The 24,199-nt window shown below is 42.6% G+C and overlaps 1 protein-coding gene and 1 long non-coding RNA gene across 2 annotated transcripts in view; one reads left to right on the top strand and one right to left on the bottom strand.

The window, feature by feature from the left end:
* LOC132916485 (discoidin domain-containing receptor 2-like) overlaps positions 1-24,199 on the top strand; it is a 135,039-nt gene that overhangs the window by 53,567 nt on the left and 57,273 nt on the right. The gene's annotated exons all lie outside the window — the stretch shown is intronic.
* LOC132916231 (uncharacterized) lies at positions 17,905-21,754 on the bottom strand. Its single transcript, XR_009660047.1, has 3 exons — positions 21,148-21,754; positions 18,965-19,569; positions 17,905-18,871 (listed from the first exon to the last, which is right to left on the bottom strand). It is a non-coding gene; the product is annotated as an uncharacterized LOC132916231 (long non-coding RNA).

Raw genomic sequence — 24,199 nt, 5'->3', positions numbered from 1 at the left:
ATAATCTCTACCACGAGTATGAGTTGAAGTTCTAAGACAGAGAGTTAAATATGCAAGCATTATAGAACAGTATACAATAGAAGTCACCATACACCGGGCAACGTCTCGTCTTCACTGTAAGTCACATAAAGTTTTCCGTATACAAAACTACTATGTATTACCCTGTAGAAAGAAGCAAACGTCGATGTTTTTATAGTGAGTATAAAAAAGAAACTTTAAATTCTTTTGAAAAATTTAAACTCTTTTAAAACCGAATTGCGGAGGAAGTAGAGTTTTACAACCCTGTTCGAATCAAAGCAACACTGCCCGAAGATACGTAGCTGTTGAATAAAAGAACCCTTTCGTAACTGCAAAAGCGAAAAACTTGTCGAATCCAAAAAATAACGTACGATTGAAGCGGCGCAGTGTGCAAAAACGAAATTTGCGAGGCTGTTTCTTATTGCCTCATAACGTGGTCAGTCAAAGCGTCCTGGACAGGGTGGGACACAAGTAAATAAGCGAGCCGCGTTCAAACGAAACAACGTTGTGTCCCGCTCGGATTTGGGCGGCTTGAAAATTGCTGGGAACGCAAATTGGCCCCGTTCAAGCATCAATATCGCCGGTCTTTAATTTCGACCCGTTCGAGCTCTCCTCCCGTTTACGCTCGTACTCGCACGCCAGTCCGGAAACTTTGTGCCCTGCAGCTACGACAACTTCAAAAAATATTTGCGTTCGACCAGTAGCGACTGATCTGTAAACGCTTACTTATTTTTCACGGCCGGTCGACGCGCTTCTCTATTTACATAGATCTTAAGGGATCTCTGGTGAATCCGCGTCAGCGGCCGATTAAATTTGGAACGTTATTTCACTCCTGCGTCGAGATCCAAAACGATTTTCATGCGTTTGATTTAACGCAAAATTTGATCCTGTATATTTTGTTTATTATTTGGGAGTTGGGTATAGCGAGAATCTTTTCAAACAGATTGATTTCAATTCCTTTGAGCAGAATAGGATGTAGGATAAAAGGGATAGTAACTACAGGGTGTGAGACAGATATTTTACACGAAAATTTCTTTTTAATAGAAAATTTTGTTGTTTGACAGTCACTGTCTCGTTTATATGAGAATTAAATTTTTCTTTTGTTTAGCGATATAATATGTCGAATGAATAGACTGTGGATTTTCGTGCATATTTATATTCCACGTTGAATATTTCGTGTATTTTCTCATGTTGTATGCGGTCTACGTACTTTGACTATTCACGTAAAAGTACAAAAATCCGCAATCTACTAATGAACATCGAAACAAACTGAACGAACGCCCGTTGCGAAGGATCAAATTAAATCATCACGGAATCGCGCGGGAATAGCAGGTACGTAATTTCAAAGAACTCACGAACCTCTCTCGCCTCTTATTCGACACGCAAGGTGCGTCAAAGTGCCGGCAGCTTTCATGTCCCTTGGAACGGACCATAAGGTTAAAAGTGTCAGAATTTCTCCATCAGCTCCGTTGGCGGTCGGTTTCAGGGCATTTTTGCGACTTCGTCACGCTCCAGCTGCGCCGGGTGTAAGATTTACCAGGCGCGATGAAGTTGCAGCGGGGGTTCGCGATTGTATTCCAGATTGGCGGGAACCGGTACCTCCCTTCATCTTACGAGTATATTTACGGTGTTTCGCGCGAGGAAAGTCTCGAATCGTTATCCCTCACGAGGTGGTTAAGTGTGAACGCAATTACCGGCGCAACCACCTACGGTGGTAACGGATAACACGTATTAAGAGGGGTGGAGATCGGGGACAGGAACGAGGAGGAGGAACGGACGAACGAAGAGAGAAAGAGGAGAGACATCGATGCGAAAGACCGGCGCTAACGAGCATGCCGAACAGTGTACCGCTGGGCAACGCTTGCAAAACAACTTCGATCTCCTCTACCTATCTCTCTTACACATTTTTATCGAACCGTTCGATGGTCTTCGTCGAACAACACGCGTTACTCAGTTCGCGCCGTACGAACGCGTTCATCTTCGGTCATTGATCGCAATCTCTCGCTAACGAGCTTACCGCCGGGTGCGAAAATCTTACCTGGGGCACCACGACCTGCGGCTTCTCCTCCTTTGCACGAGTACGCTGGTAGCTTTCAGTCTGGTCCGGTTCGGTCAGCGCAGCGTTCAGATTCCTTCGGCGCCTTGCCTGCGTGCTCGACGATAATCGAAGCAGCGGGATTGCTGCTTGCATGTAATGCGTACGGAGAGAGACCAGGTCGAGTGGGACGTGATCTTTATTTACACAATCGATCAACGAACAAGACTGCATCCTTATTTATGATCGGTTACGTGACCACCTCCGGGGCCAGGACGCCGCAGGTGCAGCCTCCGGGTAATCACGGAGCCTGTCCTCGTTGCACCGAATCTCCTTGACACTCTCCGATGGAAGAATGGAAGAACGATAAGGGATGAAAGATAGGGAGAAAGGAAAAGGAAGCGAAGAATGGCTTTCAGTGATAAGGCTAGAGATAAGAGGACTTGGTAGATAGCAGATCTTAGATATTGGGAAAGCGGAAGCTACTTATGTAAAGGATGTATGAAGATGCATGAAAAGGATGATTAGGTGATTGTAGAAATGTCGTTTTAGTGCGCGTTCCTTTAATGGTGAGAGTTCACGTGGAAGTAGAATTTCCGGTAAGCGATAGACACGTACGACTGACTCGAATACAGTAGTTGGAAACTATCTAGAAGTATATTTCTTCAATGTATCATAGTATATGATACGGAATGTTGCTTCGTTGTAATGAAAGCACAGTGACGGGAAATTTCTATGTACAAACGCGTTTTCCGGTAAAAAGTATATGTCTGACGCGTACAGGAAATTCCACTTAAGAGCTGCTACGTATATCGAACCACGCAGCGGACAAAATAATCAAATGCATTAAAATCGATCTTTGATTTCCAAAAGGTAAATCGCTATTCACATATTGTGATACTAAATTAGGAAAATTGCCAGAAAATGAAATTGACTAATTTAGCTCGGAATAGCTCATACATGTTAATTGAGAAGGATCGATTGCATAGAGATTACATTCAAATTTAATATAATTCTGGAACGGTAAGGTCGTTAGTTTGAGTACGATCGTATTCGGATTAATAGCATTTGGACGGATATAGGTATAATGTCATGGATTCCCATAGAGCGACGATATTAACGGAGAGCGTTAATGCTATCGATTTTCCATTCGACTCTGGTAGTAGTACATAAAAGAAAACGTCTTCGAATCGGAGTCAAACGAACTGACTCTGGGGGTCATTTCTAATCACGGAAATGGCGATGTCACTCCGGTCGGACGACGACCCCCTCAGGATCGGTTTCGCCAGTGAATTACATTGCCCCGAAATCTTAAGGGGGATGCCCGCGACACAATGTCGTGCACGCCCACGCAGATGGCGCACTCCGGGTGTAGTAGTTAATTTCCTCTGTCCAAACAGCGCTAATCCCGAGTGACATAAGCCAACTGACGGCTAGAGCCACGTATATACACCCTAAATAGAGGGGCACAGCGTTAGAGGGAGAAACAGACTTCGAGAATGGAACTCTGCTAAACGGAATAGACAGGGTAGATTTCTGTCTTCTGCTTCGTTAACGGTGACACTGGATTGATTTTTCTTTTTATTGCCGTGAGATTAATAGTTCCATCTTTTCTATGTCCTAAGGATATGGAAAATTTTATGGGTTGTTTAAAGAGAGATCGGTATTACTCGTGTTTTATGGTAAATAAAAGTATGGTAATATCCGTAAAAAGCGCGAGGTATATCGAAGAAGTTACTTTCTTCGAATTGCACGGAGAACATGAACCAACGCATCAAATTTCTTTCTTTTATATTTGCTGATAACACGAGGCTGATTTTACAAAACCGATATTAATTTTTATTCAGATAGAAACAGAATTATGTGTAGGTTATTGATCCTCACTATACCATTTTAATTATAATCATTTACTTAGAATATTTACGAACAAATCGTAGATTAATAGTTGTCCAAAAATTAATATCGTAACATCAATACGTTAAAAGTTCATTGAACTACATGTACACACATAACAAACACACTACAAAGAAACTAGCAGAATTGATTTCCTCTCTGATAGAGCACACACTCCACGTGTTCCCACTTTCCCGGCACGATGCAGAATTTTTATTTACCATTGGTTTATTTGCCAAGTCGTTGTATTCATACTCTGATCGCTACAGAGCGGGCGGGGGATTCTGACTCAGGCTCTACCCTTTGTACCCCCCGCTGTAAATAGAAGTACGAGTCGTAAAAGGATTTATAGGATACCACGTGACACGCCGTCATCCCATTACGGATCATCGTAAGCCTATTTGTTTAGGATCCGAACGGTCACGGGCTTAGATCGTGGCCTAATTGTCTGGCTGGTGCAGGCTGCAACCTGACTGTTCGATTGGCCGGATCCTCGTTCGCCAAGATCCACCCTAGTCTCTCTTCTTGTCTAGCCCCGGGTGACGCGTCACTTTTGTTAGCACCGTGAGAAGCAGATGCACCAAATGCTCGAAACGTTCCCGACTGATATTTACTTTACTAACAAAGCAAAAGTAGAGTCTTTTCCAAAGCGATGAAGATATCGTCAAAGTCAGAGAAAGATAGACAGTTGTCATGAATAAAGAGGAACCACCATTAAGGAACTGGTTCTGTAAATATAAATGTGAGATATTAAGGGAGTAAACTTGTAATACGAATGTGAATTTTTATTTTGGTGTTCGATAGAAAGTACATTGTGTTAAACATTTTTTCGTACGGCTCTCTGCCCAGGACTTTACCTACTCCCATTTCTACAATCTGCTTGTTCTAACACTCCAACTTCACGTTTGATATTTTTTAAAAGCCGATTAGTGTATGCATATAATTGATGAACGAAGGTCAATTCTGGGAAACTTATATAATGTATACTTGTATATAACATGTACCTGGCATCGTTCCAAAGGTGATCTCCATGTCTTTTTTTCGTTAGTATTCAACTGTTAATAGTTAACTAATCGATAGAAGATACTTCAAAATGTTATACGCGACATCTTCGTCATGTAACGCATGTATGTTAATTAATAGGCGCGAAAAACTATGTTTAATAAAATACATGGATTGTTCGAAATGAGACTGAGGCGATGTCGGTACAAGACAGCTTAATTCACGGTGGATTAATTAAGCAGCAGAGACAGCGAGCGAGGGAAGAGTGATCGTTCGAGTTAGAGGAACGAAGTAGATTCATGCTGCTACATTGGAATCTGTTATCGTTCTCTCGCTTGACAGCTGACGTCTTATTTAAAGAGTACAGCTTTCTTTTTCTTTTCGTAACACGGGAACTCAGTGATATATCGACTCTACAGTTCGATATCATCTGTTTCGCTAAAGCAATCGACGATTTAAGCAGAGTCTTACACGGTGTTCCAGCAGCGAGATCCTTCTGGTCGAGTTTCGTGACCGAATCTTCTTCGTCGATGTTGGTTATCGCGCATCTCTCGAAACTAATTAATCGTGTGTCCAACCACCGATCATCTGAACGAACGTTATCCAGCGAACGATCGACGGGGGGTCACTGAACTGACGCATCGTAAGTTGACTTACTTAACAGGGATCAATCGGTCGTGATACGATCTCTATTGATGTTTTGTCTTCTACGATCTGTGGTTGTGCTTGTCGATTAACCCCGTCGAGTCGAGGAGAAGACTCTGACAGATAGATTGAAGAAATGTGTACTTGGAACTATGTGAATTGAGGGATGGAAATGCTAAACGATAGCGGAGAAAAAATGGAAAATGATTTTTTTAACGGGCTAGGAGATAAATTCTATGTAGAACGAAGCGAGGAAGTTGTGAGTGAGAGCGTAGAGAGGGTATACAATGCTAAAATAATTTATTTTAGCTTTTCAAATCTATTGTAAATGCTAACTAACTTTCTGTTGGACAAGATGAACGTATGATTTACAAGTTATCCTTTCGCTTGACATTGCGTGCGTATAATATTGTATGCTAACAAACTATCAAGCTATCTATTATCTAAATGATAAATGTATTCAGCAAAGCTGGTGTTAAATTTTAATGCACTATATCTCCTTTACAGAAGTCTCATAAGAAATGAATTTCTATTATTAATAATTCATAGGACGAAAATTTTTCTCAAAGCTCCAAAATAGTTTGGTCCTGAAAGAGATAGAGATAAATTTAACTACCTCCTAACATTTTTCACTATTTACTCTTTCTTTAAAAATGTAAAAATTGCAAACGTTAAAAGTGCACAGCGTTGTCATCAGAAATGAAATTTGTTTCTATTTAAAATCTTAATTTTTTCACTTAAATTATTTTCTGTCTCAACTCCTCGATTGTTCGATTTGTAATTTTACGTTCATATCGAATTCAAATCTATCGCAGGCAGGAATATTGGAGTGCAATTAATCGGATCAAGTTAATTAAATATCGTCGGTGATCGAATTGCGTTTAATTTGGTTTTAGGAACAGAGGATATTCTAGGAATCGATCGCGATGATAATTTGCGTGGTGTGTTAGGGCAGAAGTTTATAGCAACATCTGCCAAAATTCGGGACAATGTGCGTTGTACGTGTTTTGGTTGTAATTACGCAGGCTCTCCGAGGTTTATCAGAGCCACGAAGCACCGCTGGTAATTGCACAAGTACGAACGAATAGAACCGCGAATGAATGTAAACTAGGAATGAACTACGAAGTGAACCAGACCAGTGCAAAACAAAGCAATTCCTTTTAACCTGTTAAAACCCGCGTAACATGGCAACGTTTAAATTGCTTTTGTAATCAGAATCTACATTCCCTCTGCAGTTTTAGAACACCTTTTGTTTTTAATCAAATTTCAACATTTTGTGTAAATTATGTACTTCAAGTTACATGTCATTTTTTAAATAAAATTATTGATATATTTGTACTTTATAAGCGTAAGAACACTTATATTAGCGTCTTCCGAGTAGACACTACAATTTATTCTTCGTTAATAAGAAAAATCATTGACACTTTGACAAGAAAACGTTCGTCAAGAATTCGTTCGTCGAATATATCAAGTTTGTATTAATTGTAATATTTTATTAAATTAATTATTTTCTTTAGATAGTATCGAGTTAAACGATACTTTTATATTTTTCATAGTTAATTAGATTTGTCTAGTTTCGAAGCAAACGTAATAATTGTCATGAGACAATTTTGAGCGAAGAACGGTCAACGACAAAGTTATATAATTAAATTGCTCCACACGAACGAACTTTAACGCTTCAAACGAATCCTTGATTATTATGAGAAGAAATTAAAGAGATATACATATATGTATATATCCGTGAAAAGTCTGAAAAGCAAACTTTCCATGGGGTGTGCCTTTGCACATAGGACGGATAACGGACTCCCTCTATGAGATATCGAAGGGGCACGTCTGCAAGAGTGGAAAGTAAAATAAAAGTTTGCTTCATTAAGGACTAGTTACCATGAAGACATTCAATTGACGTACCATCTCCCTTGCTTTCGCGGAATTTCTCGTTTTACTACCAGCATCGTTCCAGATTGTAAACTCTTGAAAAGAGAGAGAGAGAGAGAGAGAAGAGTAGGAGGACAGGAGGAAAAAAGGAGATGTGCGAGAAGAAAAGTTTCGAGCTGCGAAAGTTTCAGCGACGCGAGAGATCGAAATTACGAGCTTGCCTCGGTCGAAAATCGAGGAATTCGCCGGCAGGTTACCAAGAGACGCTCCTTTATCCCAAACACTCGAGATATCTCTCTAATCGGTCATTAATGAAACTGGCGGATCCCCGCTGTAATTAATTCCTTAATCATAAAACTTTCTCTAGGGCTTCTGCCTCGTCGTTGGAGCGAAGTTTCACCGCGCTGTACCGCCACTCCTCGAGTGTCAACGCGTGCAGGCACTAGCGACGCGGCGTAAAAGGCGAACATTAGCCTGCTCGTGACACTGTTTTCGCGAACTTTGCTCCCTGTTTGCCTTCTTGCCTCGAGATTATGACGTTCCCTCTACCGGTTGCTAACTGTAGTCGAGAGCGAGTCAGAATTTCGTCGATCGTCAATGTCAAGAGTAGTTTACGAGGGAGACAAATTAAACGTTATTAGAGCAATAATTGGATCGTGATGTAAAATTAATTACAGTTAGAAACAAATGAAAGAGATAGGTTAACATAAGGCGTTTAGTACTGACAGTGATATACGTTCGACTATATAAAGTTTCCACTTTGTCTCAGAGGGTCGCGTCTTTTTCGTCATTGTCGTTCTTAGATGCAAAACGCGCAACAAATCATCAACGACGCGAACATCGGTAAACGTAACAATCCTGTCTGCGTCGCCGATCTCTGGTATAACAAACGGCTGCGTTGAACCGTCCGGATAGATTGCGAGAGTTACGTTACGATCAACGCGCGTTTACACAGTCGGCTGCCTCGTGGCCGGTCAGTAAAGGGAGTTACTAAATTTAAGCCGTCCCGTCGGTCGTTTCTCAAGTGTACACGCTTGTCTGCTGTTCGTGAGTCCTGCTCTGACGGACCAGATAATTGTCCGCTGTCGGATTAGAGAATATCGTTTGGAAGCCGCTAGCGGAGTCCTGGTTTCGCTTGCCAATTACGAACCTCCTTCTCCTCCTTTGCTCTTTCCTTCGACTTTCCTTACTTCGTTTCTTTCTTTTTCTTTTTGTTTTCAAAAGTATGGTCTCTCAGACTAGTTGCGAGACTATTTGCCTGAAACGATTAACGAAACGGTGGCAGAAAGTGGTAGGATCTTTCGGACTGTTTCTAAAATTACCTTGGAAAAATTCGCCGAAACGGATGAATCCTCCAGCCGGGCTTTGAGGGTAACGAGTTGAGAGTGTCGGTGATCTAAATTTACTGCCGGCCGTGTAAACGACACAGGAGCCCTTCTACATACCGTAACATTCACCAGCAGGCTGTTGCTACAAGTACCGTGAACGGACTGGAGGTTGGAGGTGACGGCAGCTTATCTATGCTCCGATTTCTCTGTGTACTACCATTCATGTTGGTCATCGTCTCGCACGCGTTACGTCCTCCCCAATGTTACAGAGAACACAATGTCCTGATGATTCACTGTTCACCACCTTCATTTTTCAACGCCTTTCTTCTCGCATGTTCACTCAAAAAATATAGCAATGCCTCTAAACTAAAGTATTAACACGAAGCATCGATCTAGATTTCAGATTCTTACATTTTCAAATATTTACTATAGTTTACCGAGTATCGTGGAACTTTATTTATTGAAGCAAAATTTTAATTCATCCTCGAGTGACTAAACTCCCGTCAATTGAACCTACTTATCTGTAAGTGATTGTGATAGTGAAAAAATTGGTGAACTATCGTATGAATTATTTAACCTCGATGAGTTTCAATAAATAGAGTTCGACACTATTGGTGATGATTGACAAAATAATACGTAATAAATAGAATATATTCCATACGTTGCTAACGTCAATTTTCGAATTTTTCTTTTTTCTAATTTCTTTATCGTTCAATTGAATGCTCGTCCATAGCAACTTTGACTCCTAACCAATTATACAATGCAACTTATATATTTTCCCACCTACCGTATCTTCTCATACTTCCTCCATTACTTTCTTCAGTATTCTAACTTTCTTCTCTCTCACTTTCGTACCTACGCCTACTTCTCCTTCATGAATCGCGTAAGATCCAAACACAATCCGAGAGATCTTCAGATAGAAACGCGACACCGCGTTCAAGCGAGGACGATGACGCATTATCGGCGTTTTGACTCGGTCCGTGAATTTCAGTCGGCTATTTCTTATCTCCTTTTCTCGACACCCACCTGTTCGCGAGTTGTCGGATCAGAGCACATACGCAGAGACGACCAGGCGGCGTTGGTGGAGAGAAAACGACGAGGAAACGAGCATGACTACACGGGCACGGCCGTTATCTGGCTTTCAGCGGAGAATGGAAAGAAGTGGTTCCACGGTGATGTTAGTCCAGCACTGACGCGATGAAGGGATCTCTTCGGTGTATTGCACGCACCGAGTGATAACGGCTACGAGGGAATTGTACGGAATTACCGAGGCTCTCGGGTATCTGGAACGAGAAGTTGGTTTTATGAGCGCGGAAAACGGAGTACGTCTGATCCCTGCCGGTATCTGAGTACACCGGCGTGTTCCTGGAACAGCGAAACGCCTTTGAACCCAGAAACTTTCGTTTAGAGATAATCGCGAAGAACGCGAATGGAAGTCGAAGCTCCGAGTGGGTTTTAGTCCGTGTGACGTATGCAAGACGTAAAAGAGCGAGGTTTATCGCGAGAGAAGGCATATTGCGTTAAACATTGTATGCACTGTTTTTGGTGATGTAGGAGAAACGTCGTGTTTGTGATATCATCGTCAGGATTTCTTTTTAAGTAGATTTCTGTAGACACTTCTGACGATCATTTTAGCGATTAAGATGAAAGATTACGTTCAAAATGTTATTCACTTTTTATATCTACGTTCAAAACAATGGCAAGAATGTTTAGTAATTACGTAATCAAACATTTACAAAAACAAGCATACTGTCTATATTCCCGGAAGCTTCTTAGGAAAGTGACACGAATAAGAGGAACATATTCGTGTCGTTCATATATTCCTGCTGAATCCATTTGATCCACGGTTGAATGAACGGACGTTTGAAGATAAACGAGGATTATGTTGACTACGTTGCGTTACGTTGACCCAAATTAACAATCATTTTCACAATTCCAGTCGTGTACGAACTTCGCATCTCTGCCTTACACTTCCCTTCACCAAAACTCTTAAATCTTCGATCGACAAGAAGAAGCCCAATATTACTCCAAAAACGTTTCCAATAGCCGGGAAATCGAGCAAAAACTGCAGCCTGAAAAAGGATCGATTTCCCACTCCACCCGAAGCAACCAACTACCATGATTTCACGACAAAACGTCGCGTCAGAATGATTAACGAGGGGCGAGATTAGAGCGTCGTCGGGAAGAAGTAGACAAGCCTCGGGATTAGACGCTGAAGGCGCAAGAGTTCGATGCAGCATAGAGAAAGAGAAAGAGGTAAAGAGAGATGGGAGGAGAGAGAGAGAGAGAGAGAGAGTATGTATGTGAGTACTCAGCGAGTAGGTGCAGAAAGCACAAGGGATTCAGGCAGTTGGAGTGCGCTCTGTGCTCGCTGATGCGAGAGAGCGCGAATGAGATTGCACCGCCACCGTGGCTTGTACGCCACCGCCGCGCCGCCGCCGACGCCGCCAATTGTAGCAGCGGTGGAGCGAAGCAAACCCCCCTCAGTTCCAGGCCTCTTGTCTCATTCCCCGCATCGTCATCCACTCTTGCTTATTGTGTTTCCATTGTGCCTCCCTTTTCTCTGGCCGCGGCATTTTTATTGCCTCCTCCACCTACGTAGTGGGAGGTGTGGGTAACGCCGAACCAAACTGCCGCGCAAATATCCATCGGGTCCTGCCTTGTAGTCGCACACATACGAAACGGTCACGAGGCTCTTCGTTTCCCTACTCGATCAAGCGTGCATGCAATCGCGCACATCGCTCTTTTTCCCTCGTTTCCAGCTTCTCTTTGACTCGATAATGAGAAGAGGGAGAGGAACGCCGTGTCGAAGGACTCGTGATTTCGATACGCTATCGAGGATTGTTTGAGAGTTTTGCGAATTGAAGTTGCAGGGAGAAAAATATTCGGTGGGTCGGCTTACTCTGCTATGGGATTCGAATCCGGATCTCCCGCTTGCCGGGTGGGTGTTCTCCCAATTAAGCTACCCAGGTCGTCGGCGGATAATTCCTCCCAAACCCTCTCAAGTATCATTAAGCGGCCACCTACAAAGTATCATTGGGGATGAGATCGAGATCGTGTTATGCTGTATGTACACTGGAACTCGCGAATGATTCCTGGACACGCCGCAAATCGTTTTTCGATTAGAACAGATTCGATATAGACATTTTGCGAGTAACGAACAGCGGATTCGTTCGCTTAGAAGATGATGCGTCGAACGATCTGTTCTGTTCTTTGGTGAGCTGTCCGTGAATATCAATGTGGACATGATATTACTTTTGTTCATAATTTATACATACGCAAGCTATAATGGCTAAAAACAGTATTTGCACACCATTGCATTTATCATAATATTTCCATACTAATTAATTAAATCCAAGTATATTAAATTTCGTATCATTTGATAGTATATACTTTCATATGATCCAAAAAATTTGGTATTATGAAAATAAAACGTAGAATCTGATAAAAAAATGTTTCATTGGAAAATAAGAGTATGCGCAAGTTTTCTTTGCAGTCGCTGTATTCGCGAACAGTTTTAATCAATGTGAACGCGACATGTCTTAGCTCGAAGCTTAGGGAAACTCAAATTGCTATTGAGAAGAAGAGTGAACTTTCTGAAGATTCTACAAAAAGTGATATTAGGATCTTGAGGTACCGTTCAAGTCTAGTAGATGACTCGAGTCAATAAAAAAGCCTTTGAAAGTATATAAATGGGAAACATGTAGTAGAAAGAAGGGAAAGGCTCTCTCTAATACTTTCACTTTGTTGGACGTATTCCTTTCCCCTAAACCTAATACCCTGCAGCAAAGTGTTTCTCTGTTAACGCTGAAATTCATGCGTGATTGATTTTTATTATTCGACGGAGGAAGAAATATACGCATTTTTCCCTGGAGCGATGATAACATTCTGTTCCACAGGGAGGAAGGAAGAACGAGACGAGGAAGCAACGGATCGGATTATTCTCGTCTCGTGGGCTGGGAAACTAACGAAGGACTTTTAAGACGTCAGTTTCCAAGTCTGGTAGCCTGTCGGAGAAGAAGAGTCGAGTATCGGTTCGACGGTTCTCCGGATCGAAACTCCCTGCTTTCTTTTGCCTTCTTTCTTCGATAGGAAACGGCCTCGTGGATCGACCCTCTTCAGGGAGATTAGCCTTACTTAAACAACAGCGTTTCGCGTTGCTCCGATTCAGAGATTTTTCGAACAGCAAATATCTTTGACTTGAAATTAAGAAGCTTCTCTATTCTTCAACGAATACTGACCCTACGTAAACAATAAGACACTGTTTGAATTAAACGACAAAATATTCGATCGTAGCTTTGTTGGAATATGTCGATATATCGTCAGAACCATAGTGCAAACTTTCAAAAACATAGACGTTTTTTCTGATCTATGAAATCGACGAGGATGGCGTGGAAAACATTCGTGCGGAACATTGTTTTATCGATTCTATCTACTAAAATTTTTGTCTGCGTTCGCTTCATTAAAACCGAGTTAACTTTAGGTGTTTTATAAACTGACTGTAAATTTTTGTGCAATTTCACATCCCTGCAAACAGAACTAAAAACGTGGAATCTACATAGAAATTTGTTTCATTCATTGAAAATTATGAAGGCTACTCCATTTTAAATTATTATAAATGTATAGAAATACGAAGATTATTTATAAATCACTTTTAGGATTACTAAAACTCCTGAATTACATGTTATGTTAGTTTCTGTTCATTAAAGGTGTTGGAATACAACGATATTTCACGCATGGGCACAAAATCCTTACGTAGACACCCACACAGGCATTTGAACAGGACACTTACACAGGTCATACTCATTACTGTATAAAGAGTGGGGTTCAAAGTATTTAAGGGATCATGGGTCACTGCCTAAGTCTAGTCTGAGAGTAACTGGCCAACAATCAACAATTCTTGTATACGTTGTTAATTATATCACTCGCTTGTATACATCAGGTTCTGTAGTTCTGTTTAATAAACATCACTGGATATTATTTCAACACAAACATTGTGTCTCCCACAGATTATTAATCTTAACTTCAAGATTAAATTCTAACAAAAGGATTATTAGTTTATAAACAATAAATATTCAGCAAATTGGAATTGAATTTCGAAGAGAAACGTTACGATTCCTCGCATGCAATCTATTTCACCCCTGACAATTTCGTGGACGATCTAACCGAACGATCTAATAAAAAAAATGGGGTTTTGCCGTATTAGCACTTCAGCTTCCTTTATGCTATAGGTAGGGTGTAGGGTTTCGTGGATCCCGATACTATTGTTCATCGAAATCGCAGTAACGTATTGACACCTCGAGTCATCACCCTAGTGACGATCGGTCCTGCTTGCCCAGTAATTCGAGACCCATCGTTCTCTACCCTCCATCGTGCTGCTGGAGCTCACGTTGCGTTCCGTTTCAAATGAACACGTGTCTGTACACGTCCAAATGCTACGGGAACGTGCGATCGAATATTGTTTCGCGTTCTCGTCGCGTTGCCCCATTCGTATTCTATGTTAACCCGGACTGGGTATGAAAAGAATTCGTTCCACGAGGAAGACATCCAAAGGGGGAGGGGGGAGTAGAGCGAAATTTATTTTATTATATTATATTATATATCTTTTGTCATATTTATTAATTATTTTGTTAGTGACAAGTATTATTTCGTTCGTATTTCTCGATGCTCAACGCTAAAAATATTTTAATATTTTTTTGTAGCGTGTGTCGTAGGGATTTTCCGGTAACTAAAGAAAAAACATGTAGTACATTGTAGCAAAGAGAGAGAGCATCTCGGTTTGTTGGATTTACTACTTTTATCTAAATCTATTTATGCGACAAAGTGTTTCTGTTTCAATGCTGAAATATATAAAAATTTACTTGTTCTGTAAGAGGATCTGAAACGTTTGGTACACAACTTAAAAATATCTTAATATCGTCTGATATACGATAGCAAAAGTGTGTCGATATATTTTATATATCCACATAAATAAATATTTGATTCATCGCAAATGCTACTATAGAAAAGTCTCAAATTAGAGGATCTATCCCATGAAGAGCCAAAAAAAAGGCCCAGCTGGAACGTCTGACTCATACCTACCGAAGCGTGAACGAAGCTGAATCACAGATGGAAAGAAAGTTTGAATCGTAGCCACCTCACACTTCGTTCCTAACCAGCTTCCCGTGTAGATCAGCCTTTTAACCTCAATTAACGCCCCGACTTTGCACGAGCCGTATAATCACGGCACAATGGGGAACAGGCTTCACCTTTGTCTCGTTCGACAATTCGAACCTTCAGTTCGTTCGCGGGGGTGTTCTCGTTAACACGTAGAGAAACGGTAGCAAATCAGAAACGGTGCCTCTCACGGAACCACCGAGACGTTTCTCTACGTATATCTTTCTCGCGTGTCTCGTTCGAGGGACATCAAAGGAAGAACAAAAACAAAAAAAGAAAAAAAAAGAGACGCGAACGTGTTCGAGTCGCGAGGGTTGCGCCGTGAACACGAGTTTTCCTATTTACGCGGTGACGCGAGCCAAAAATGCAATCGTTGGTGCGGCGCCACGCGATGCAATTACTGGGGGAATTCCAGGCACGCGGAGTTTGATACCGACCAGCCCGCACGCCGCAGATACGCCGTGCCTTTGCACGAAAACAACCCCTCTGTCCCTCGGTGGACGGACGTCCCCCGGTGGAAGGAGGCACGGCTGAAATTCCAGCCGGATACGAGCCCCCCAAAAAGCGTCTGTCTCCACGAAATGCTTCGATGTATACCTATCTGGCTCACCCTTTGCTCGGTTTTGTCGCTGGACACGGATCAATCGACCCACCGGACGATTCATAGAATCGTTTGTGGCAATACTCGCGTCGATGTTATCGATACACCTGTTCTTCGCCGAGACACGGCATACTAGCTGCTTCTGAGGTGATCTTCCTCGTATGTGATCTTGTGGATGTTTCATAACATTTTCCTAATGGACAGTAGAATGTAGAGATCGTTACGTTTCAAGGTTCTTAATGATGACAATTAAATTACAATTAAGTAATACTACCGAATTACTCGTTACGAATGAATATACGTAAATACCTAACATTTTTTAAATGATCAAAGAATTTTCTAACGTGGTTAATAAAGTACAAAAGTAACCTCGCTCGAGTAGTGTCACTCGTTTATATGAAAATCTTTTCTTATCATTTTCTACTCTGTATTCATCATTGAAGTGAATGCTATTGTATCTTAAAGAACACGCATATTCTTTATCGAACTTTAACGATAAATCTAGCAGAAAATATAGAATGAAACGTAGATTGTCAGGATATATTCAATTTTATGAATCAACAGCTTCTTCGTATAGAATGTACACTTTTAAACAGAATTGGACGAGAATTTGAAATAAATTGCAGATATGGTTGATTTCTTGGAGAAAGTGAAAGTTTCGTTGTTTCTAGTCAATATGGTGCGTAAGGTAGCTGATTTGACGTCTGGAACGGATGCTTCCGGCGGGTCGCGGTGAATAATTCATGGACAGGTAGAGAGAATGGCCTCCGATAAATAAATCGACGGGCTCCATTGGCTGTCGCCCGCGTTATTGTTACGCTATCGATCAATCATCCGAGGGAATTATCGTCGAACGATCGGTTTCGATTGACGTTTCTGTTCTCGGGAGAAGCATACGCCGAGCGATCGTTCTTCTCCTCCTTGACGATCGTTCGTGTCCGGCTGACAGATTCAACGGAACGAAGAGTAACTAGGAGCAAGAGGAAACGGCGTTTAATACGTTTCGCGCGAGTTCAGGAAATAACGGGACGTAATTGCGCACGGTCGTGCAGACTACTCTGGTACAAGCTTCCAAGGGACGACGAACATAATAATGGCAAGTAAACGGTTTTCGAGTTCCATGGTCGCGTTTGCATTTAATGAAGACCCTGGGTAGAAGTAGGTATTCTCGGTTGGAGTGGCAACCGCGAAGAGCGGCGTAATATTTATTCCATGACAGCGGAAAAAAGGTCGATGTCGCCTAGTCACATTTCCACTTCTTCTTATCCTTCCTTCCCCAGGAGAATTTTTTTACCTCTTTCCCGTTTCTTTTTCTTTTCTTTTTTAATGTTTTCCACGGTGGGACGAAGAAATAGCGCGAACAGACGCAAAAATAATGTAACACGAGCATACCACGGCTAGCGTAATCCAAATGGGAAGTTAAAAGGTGGTTGTTCGCGTTCTTTTGGCTATCTTGTCTCGTGGCAGGGGTTGCGGCCACGTTTGAAATCCTCTTACTCGCAAGGCAGCAGAAAAAGTCGAGTTACTGTTATGGAAAGGAAAGAAACAGCGAGTAGGGGAGATGAAGCGAAAAAGACGTGGCAGGGGAAAAGAAAGAAACCGTGGCGAAATGTGCGGATGACGTCGAGCGGAGAAAGAAGGAGCGTAATAAGAATACCAATCGCAATAAAGAAGGATTTGCATTTGATAAGCATCGTAAAAAAGCGCCGCGTAAGGTCATTACGTATACGCGTCCGCGAACTGCAACAGCCTACGCCTCCCTGTTCCAACCTTTCGAAATACCTCGTTTGCCGTAGCTCATCCCGTACACGGCGATCCCGGGCTCGGATCGAGTCGCGGGGTTGCCTTTGAAAGATGACTTCGGGACGTCGGTATATCGCTGACTACACTCGTTCGATTATCCAGGGCGTGGAGCTATCGAAAAAGAAAAAGAAAAAGGGAGTGAAGGAGAAACGGAGACTTGTCGTAAAAATCCAATGCGATACGTTATCTTTTTAAGAAGCCTCTTGGAGATTGGAAACGAGAAAGTAGGCTGTACTGTATTTTTCTTTAATTCGTTGATTTACGGTGAAGATTTTGTAAGGGCATCAGAGATCGTGGTACGTAAACAGCGGGACGATTGAGATTTTTAAATTGTTACGTGGATTTCAATATTTAATTACGATATTTAAAATTAACCTACAACAAACTAAATACAATGCCTATTTGTATCGTTAGCTACATTTTATTGTAAAAGGTTTAATCATTGCTGATGGATAAATCAAAGAAAAATTTGTATTAAGAGATCAGTATCAAAGTGATAGATGGCTGATCTATGTGATTCGTCTCTCAAAGAAGACAGCTTGTTTTCAAGACAGCATGTCAATCAACAACCTCTGTGCTATTACTTGCTCTCTAATATTCTAATAAATCATAAGTAATATAAAAATGACAGAGAGTTGATGGTTGCTTTCACAACTGAACCGAAAGAATCCCCAAAAAATTCCGTGAACCAGCTCGTCACAACAGCCCGCCAGAAGTATAAATCCATGGAACGGTTTCAACGGTAGCGTCCAAAGTCAACGATGCCGAATAAAAGCGTCACTTTTCGAAAGGATGGGAAGAGGACTAGGGAAAACAGAACGCTAAAATGATGAAGGATCGGTCGGTGAAGATGTCATGGCAGGCAACAATCCCGACGCAAAACTGGAAAACGGGCACAATGGAGTCGGAGGACGATTCATTCGTGCAACCATAGTCCAGACAGACAGCTGGACGCCCCGCAGGGATGAAACAGGAAGCCATTGTCGCCCTCGATCCTCGAAACGTGGCAGCAGCCGCATGCTTTTTTTTCTTTCGTTCTTTTTTTTATACCTTCTCTACATGGATAACACACGCGAACGTATCTACGTGTGGGTACGCGAGTGCACGCGCGTATACGTACGTGCGTGCGTTTCGCTGCACGTCGGTTCTACGTCGCGTGCAAATGTTGCCTTTTGAGCGATGCCTCCGCGCACCGAAAAGTAATTACTCCGCACGCGACCGCGCATAGAATCGTTGCTGATATATGGCCGCATGGCTAGCTGGAATAACATTGTCCCTGAATATATTCACGGAGTTCGCGAAACGGCCACTCCGTACGACGTTATTAAAACCGGACGCGAGATTATTACGCGGCGCGTTAACACTCCGAAACGTGCTCCACGGACCATTCTGTGACCAGTATCTCTGATTCTCATAATTAACTCGGGTCCTCGATGAACCTTCATGAGAACCTTGATCGAGGAATCACTCCACGTGTCTCTCTGAGACGTATACAGAAAGTAGTTCTCGTCTTGCCTGTGGAGTCCAAAGCTACGTTGAATAGAGTTCGTTTGAATGGATGATTACCTATGAATTCTATAGGTAGCTATAGAGACATCTAATTCTCACCTCGACACGAAAATATCTAGAAGCTTCACGTGTATCGTCATCCATAACTCTGTCCAAAGAACCTCGGGCTATGTCCGAATGACCATAATGGTTCAGCTGCTGCTTAACGCAAGAAAGGGAACGAGATGATCCTTTCTCTGTAGCAGGACGGCGTGAATGCAAACACGTCCGACGCTAAGCGTTAATTAGCGGCCTAATGAACAGCCAGTCGAAATAAAAGAGGAGCTATTTCGAAAGAGGGACAGAGATATGCAGCTTGGGTGTCAGAACCGGAAACCGGTGCTCGAGAGTGTATTCTCGCCTTTCACGGCCGCCGCTCGGAAAGGTCGTTGCAAAGAAGGGGGACAGTTGTTTTACCGTGTGGACCGGTAACGTGTTCGGGACACTCCTTTTTGCTAATAGCATGCACGCGACCATCCGGACCACACGTGCGCAATAATGGGCAGCGCGTGGGTGTGTGTCCCAACCAGTCGGTCGACAGACCGACCGTGGCCAAAGGGTCTGTGCTATCCAACTTTCTGCCATCGTTCCATCTGCTGCTTGTTACCCGCGGTTATTAATTAGCTAGTCCCGATGCATCGTTTTCGTTATGCGACGTCGCGTCACTGCAACGCTGTGTGTATACATTAGTGTCTGCTTACTTACAACTGCAGACTTTGCCTTGCAGTCATCCGGAAGTGTGTATTCTACGACCTTTTTCTCAGGCTCGATCTTAGCTTGTCAATGCATCGGCAGTTACAGCGAGAAGCTACATCGAGTTCTTGTAAATTTCTCAATTTTAGCAATGAAATTGATTTAAATTGATTATACAATTTTTCAAGAAACAAACGACTTATTTTCACGAGGTACTTTATCATATAAGAAAATCATATAAATACTTGTAAATTGCAGGATGAAGTATCAGAAATAGATTTATAACACTACTTTTTAAACGGATAGTGGTGTAAAAGGGAGGAAAAGTCATAATTTAGTGAAAAATACATATGTTGTTCAGGAGTCGGATTGATCGACTTTATAAATTAAAAAGTAAAAAAAAAAAAGTGAAGTTAATATACAGCGTTGCTAAATCAATCTTACAATTTTCTATTATTTATACCATCTTTTCGCAATGAATGTACTTATAGAATTAAGACATTTGTTTTTTAACAACCGAATATTAATCATATACTTGTGTAATGAAGTTACGAAATTAATACATATCTAGGTATATTTATCCATCGTACATGAACGACTTCTAAACTTCGACGAAGTCGTAATATACGCGTTAAAGTGGAGGAAGGGCGGCCCAAGGCGAGGAAAAGGTGTTGAGACACGGAACACCGTACCACGAGGCGGCGACAGCGCAATTAACTCTGAATCTCGGAGCGGAACGTTTCTCCGCCGGGGGTATCGTAAACGATCGTCTCTCGCGCGTTCTTTCTGCCGTGTGCCGTCCTCTCGTCGCGAGATAAAACGCGTCGGGCCTTGCTCGAGGGTGGTTCGAGGGCGATTGTTATTAGCCCGACGGTGCCGCCTCAAAGGGACTCCGCTTCCCTCGTGATCGCCCTTTTTTGGAATCCGTTTGCAACGACACGGTGCGATTGTTGGACGGTGTATAGCGAGACGCGACAGACGGTTCGCGTTTCACTCGAGCTCTCGTTGAACGCATCCGGGTGTATGTTCGTTTTCCAATTGCCTCTCCGTTTGTTCGGAAAGAATCGGGTAGTTTGTTAAATTCCATCGAAACATAGAATAGCTTCGGTGAAAAATCCCCTACTTCTATTCTTGCTACTACTATTGTATTTTCGTGAGTAGTCTTTTACGTGCAAAAGACGTCATTTGAAATAGCAGAAGGGCAAGAAAAATCGCAAGATGTTATATGAGACATCGATAAGACACATGAGAGCACGAAACATTTGGAATGTTCATTGCGAGAGCACAAATATTATCTGGGTTTTGAAAAAGTGAATCCCTCGATACTTTTGTATAATTGATACAGATTATTGGAATCAGTAACTGTTTTAAATTCAGAAGAATATCTGGTTTATATCACTTTTGCTCCCCTCGCATGATCTGATATGCAAACATACAATTTTCAGTCAACGCTCGTTTATTTTTATGATTGCATCGTATCTATCAACAACACCGTGTCAGCCACCGCATTTCTTTCAAATGTCTTCTCCTAAGTAACGAATAATACATACCTCAACGACCATAAACTATTCCGTAGACCGTAGACGTCTCTATGTAACGTTATGCCAGAAGATACCGAAAAACTTTTCTCGCTGAAGCCTCGTTCTAGCGAGATACCGGCAACTTCCGGCAACGAGCCTCCGGACAAACTTCCCGTGTCCAACTTTCCCCGGGAAGCAACTTCTTTGGCCACGATCGTAAACCGTGAAACCTGGAACCTGGCGTGTGAACACGGACTAAAATTACCGGTCGAAACGAGGCTGTGTGCAAGCTTTCGTGAAAGTTACACCGTTTAATTAAGGATCGATCGGTCGCGTCAAAGCGTGCTTGTTTTAGGGAATAATGGTCCCGCAAGAGGTACTCTGTTGTCGAGAGACGACGACTTTTCGTCTCCAGTTTGCACGGTTCGTCTCGTCGCGGGAGCCGGTAGTCAGCCCTCGGTGTTCTCTGGTCTCGAATCTCCTGGCGATGCTCGAGGCAGGCTGCAGAGGCAGACTTGCCCGCAGAAATGTAAATACCGGTCGGCCAATCAGTCTGATTGGTCCCATTCGCTCGAATGCTCGTCATTCACCGGCGCATATAGCGAGCCGTAAGGCACGGTTGCCGTTATATGCTCCTGGATCGGGCCATTGTTCGTGCAGATATGTGTGCATTCAGTATGCGCGCACACACACCTGTACGTGTACCTTGATGTTACGTACGGTAACAGGTATGCGATAGGTACATAGCCATCGACCGAAACGCGTATCGCTTTTGATATTGCGGATCCGAAAATGTGACTAAGTTCGTTTGCAACTGGCGTAGTTTTCTTCTCCTCTCTGCGGTGGAAACGGTGGCAAAATTTAGTCGCTGGTAATTGAATCTGATATAGCGTGCACAATGGCTTTTGTGTTTTAGGAAATTCGTTCGAAGTTTTTAGATATTATCGAACGAATAATAGATTAATTGAATTGATCGGGATTAATATAGCCTTTGCTTAGAAATCGGTCCTGCTTGAAAAGGGAAAAAAATATTGGATCGTGCCAGATGGGAATATTAATTAAAATCTCGGTAGAGTTTTCTGTAGAAACCCATCGCGAATAGTGCGAAGCTTGTTTAATTTCAAAATTGAATTTATTCCATGAAATCAATGGAACGTAGTATCTCTATTGAATTACAGGAACATAAAAATACGTATGTACTACCACTTGATTTTACTTTCCTTTTATTTTTTACATAAGTGTGGAATTTTCTACAGTATATGACAAGAAAGGAGCGCGTACAAGAGCATGTGTACACATGCTCGACTTCCTTTCACGATAAAGCAGGAGCGAGGTGTTGCGAGAGCGGGCAGAGAAATCGATTCATTTCGCAGTCGGCCGTTTTCTGCGCACTCAGGAAGTTCGCTAAGCCGGCCCCGTGTATGCGGCAACGTCCGTTCAATTTGTACGGTCGTTAGACGGCATGGACGAGGATCGTTCGGTCTACGTGGAAACGCGCCGACGCGACGCGACGATTCCTCGTGCTGATCCCCAGTGACGGGAATCGTTGCGTGTCGTTGGCTCATTGTTATGGCAATGAGCGTTCCCGCCGGTATCTTCCAATTTTAGACCGGCCCCTGCAAATTGTCTTCCTAATCGCAACGTGCGTTTTATTCGCTCGATTACCTGGAAACGTTATTTACCAAATCGTTCGCGTATCATCGCGATGAAACTTAGCCTTTAAGCCCTTCACCTAGACGAAACCCCTTTAACCCATCATCTCTCTAAAAGCAAATAGAATTGAATTGAATTCCAGTTCGTTTCACAATTACGCGTGTCCTTCTACTATTTATCCTTCTTTTTTGTGTCTCTTTTTCCCCTCTGCCCTCTTTGTATATAAAAATCTTGAGTCACGAAAGACGCATCCCAGCGTTTGTTTCTCTTACTTTTTCCTTCCTCTCTACATTTTCTTTCCTTCCTTTTGTATACACAAAAATCCACGAGCCAAGAAAGAGCCAGTGGCGAAGGATCACTGGTCGCGACAGCGTCGCCCATTCCCGGAGATAACGCATTCTTTCGCGAGCTTGTTTACAAGAAAGTCCAAATCCGGTGGAAATTCAAGGAAGAGGAAGAAACAGAGAGGCCCACTCGAGAAGATGAAACGCCTTGTTCTCTTTTCCTAAGTACTCGGCCTCCTCTGTCGCAACCCTTTCTCGCTACGATCCACATCACGTGTCCTTTTGCTTCTATCCTCCGATGGTACGGAGACGGAAGTGCGAGTACGCGCGAGAAAGGAAAGACCAACGCGCGTGCAACGAGTAAAAACCTCCTCTCCTGGTGTACTCGCTTTACGCTCCTAATCTGGTTTGACTTGTTTACCGGACTTCGATAAAGGAGCAACGCTATTCGCGAGTGGCCAAGAGTCGCGCGACCGTGTCTACCCGCCTCGAATCTCGAAATTTATTATCTCGGTAGGTATAACCGTGAAGGGAGAATCTGGGAAAAAGTCAGACCGCGAAAGTGGCAAAGCGAAGGATAGAAAAAGAGGAAATCGCGACAGTCGTGATAACATTGGTAGCCACGGTTGATGGTTTATCGGAAAGTCTCGGCTCTAGCGGCCGGTGTTTTTACGACCGCACCATGGTATTGGTTATAAACTGGCTGGTTGTCCTAAAACTGTTTGTCCCGTGGCGTTATGGTCGCCGTTTCAAGGAAATTTCAGATGTCCTGAGAACCGTATATTCTCTGTCAGGTTATCGAACTTTTCGTAAGTTTCGATACCTTACGCGCTGTCGTTTCTTCCGGGGGTTGGAATTGCGAACTTGTCCTGCCAACGAAATTCCTCCAGTTGCACGTAGACCGGTGTAGCCTGCTGGTTACGCTTTTTATGCCGTTTGTCATATTTTCCACGTACTATTCTACTCAGTATCTTTATACAACAAAGAGACACAAAACAAAAGTTCTATAAATTTCAAAGTTTAGTGCAGAAAAGCCGACTTAGGTAGATACATATATTTACCGCGGAAATGCTAGAACTTAGATCTCTGAAACTTGATATTTTAAATTACGTTTTAGACGGTTGTGCGTTTTAAAAATGAAGAAA

The sequence above is a fragment of the Bombus pascuorum genome, chromosome 2, assembly GCF_905332965.1.
Source record: "Bombus pascuorum chromosome 2, iyBomPasc1.1, whole genome shotgun sequence".
Lineage (NCBI taxonomy): Eukaryota > Metazoa > Arthropoda > Insecta > Hymenoptera > Apidae > Bombus > Bombus pascuorum.
The sequence above is the reverse complement of the archived record's forward strand: the minus strand, read 5'-3'. Positions and strand labels throughout refer to the sequence as shown.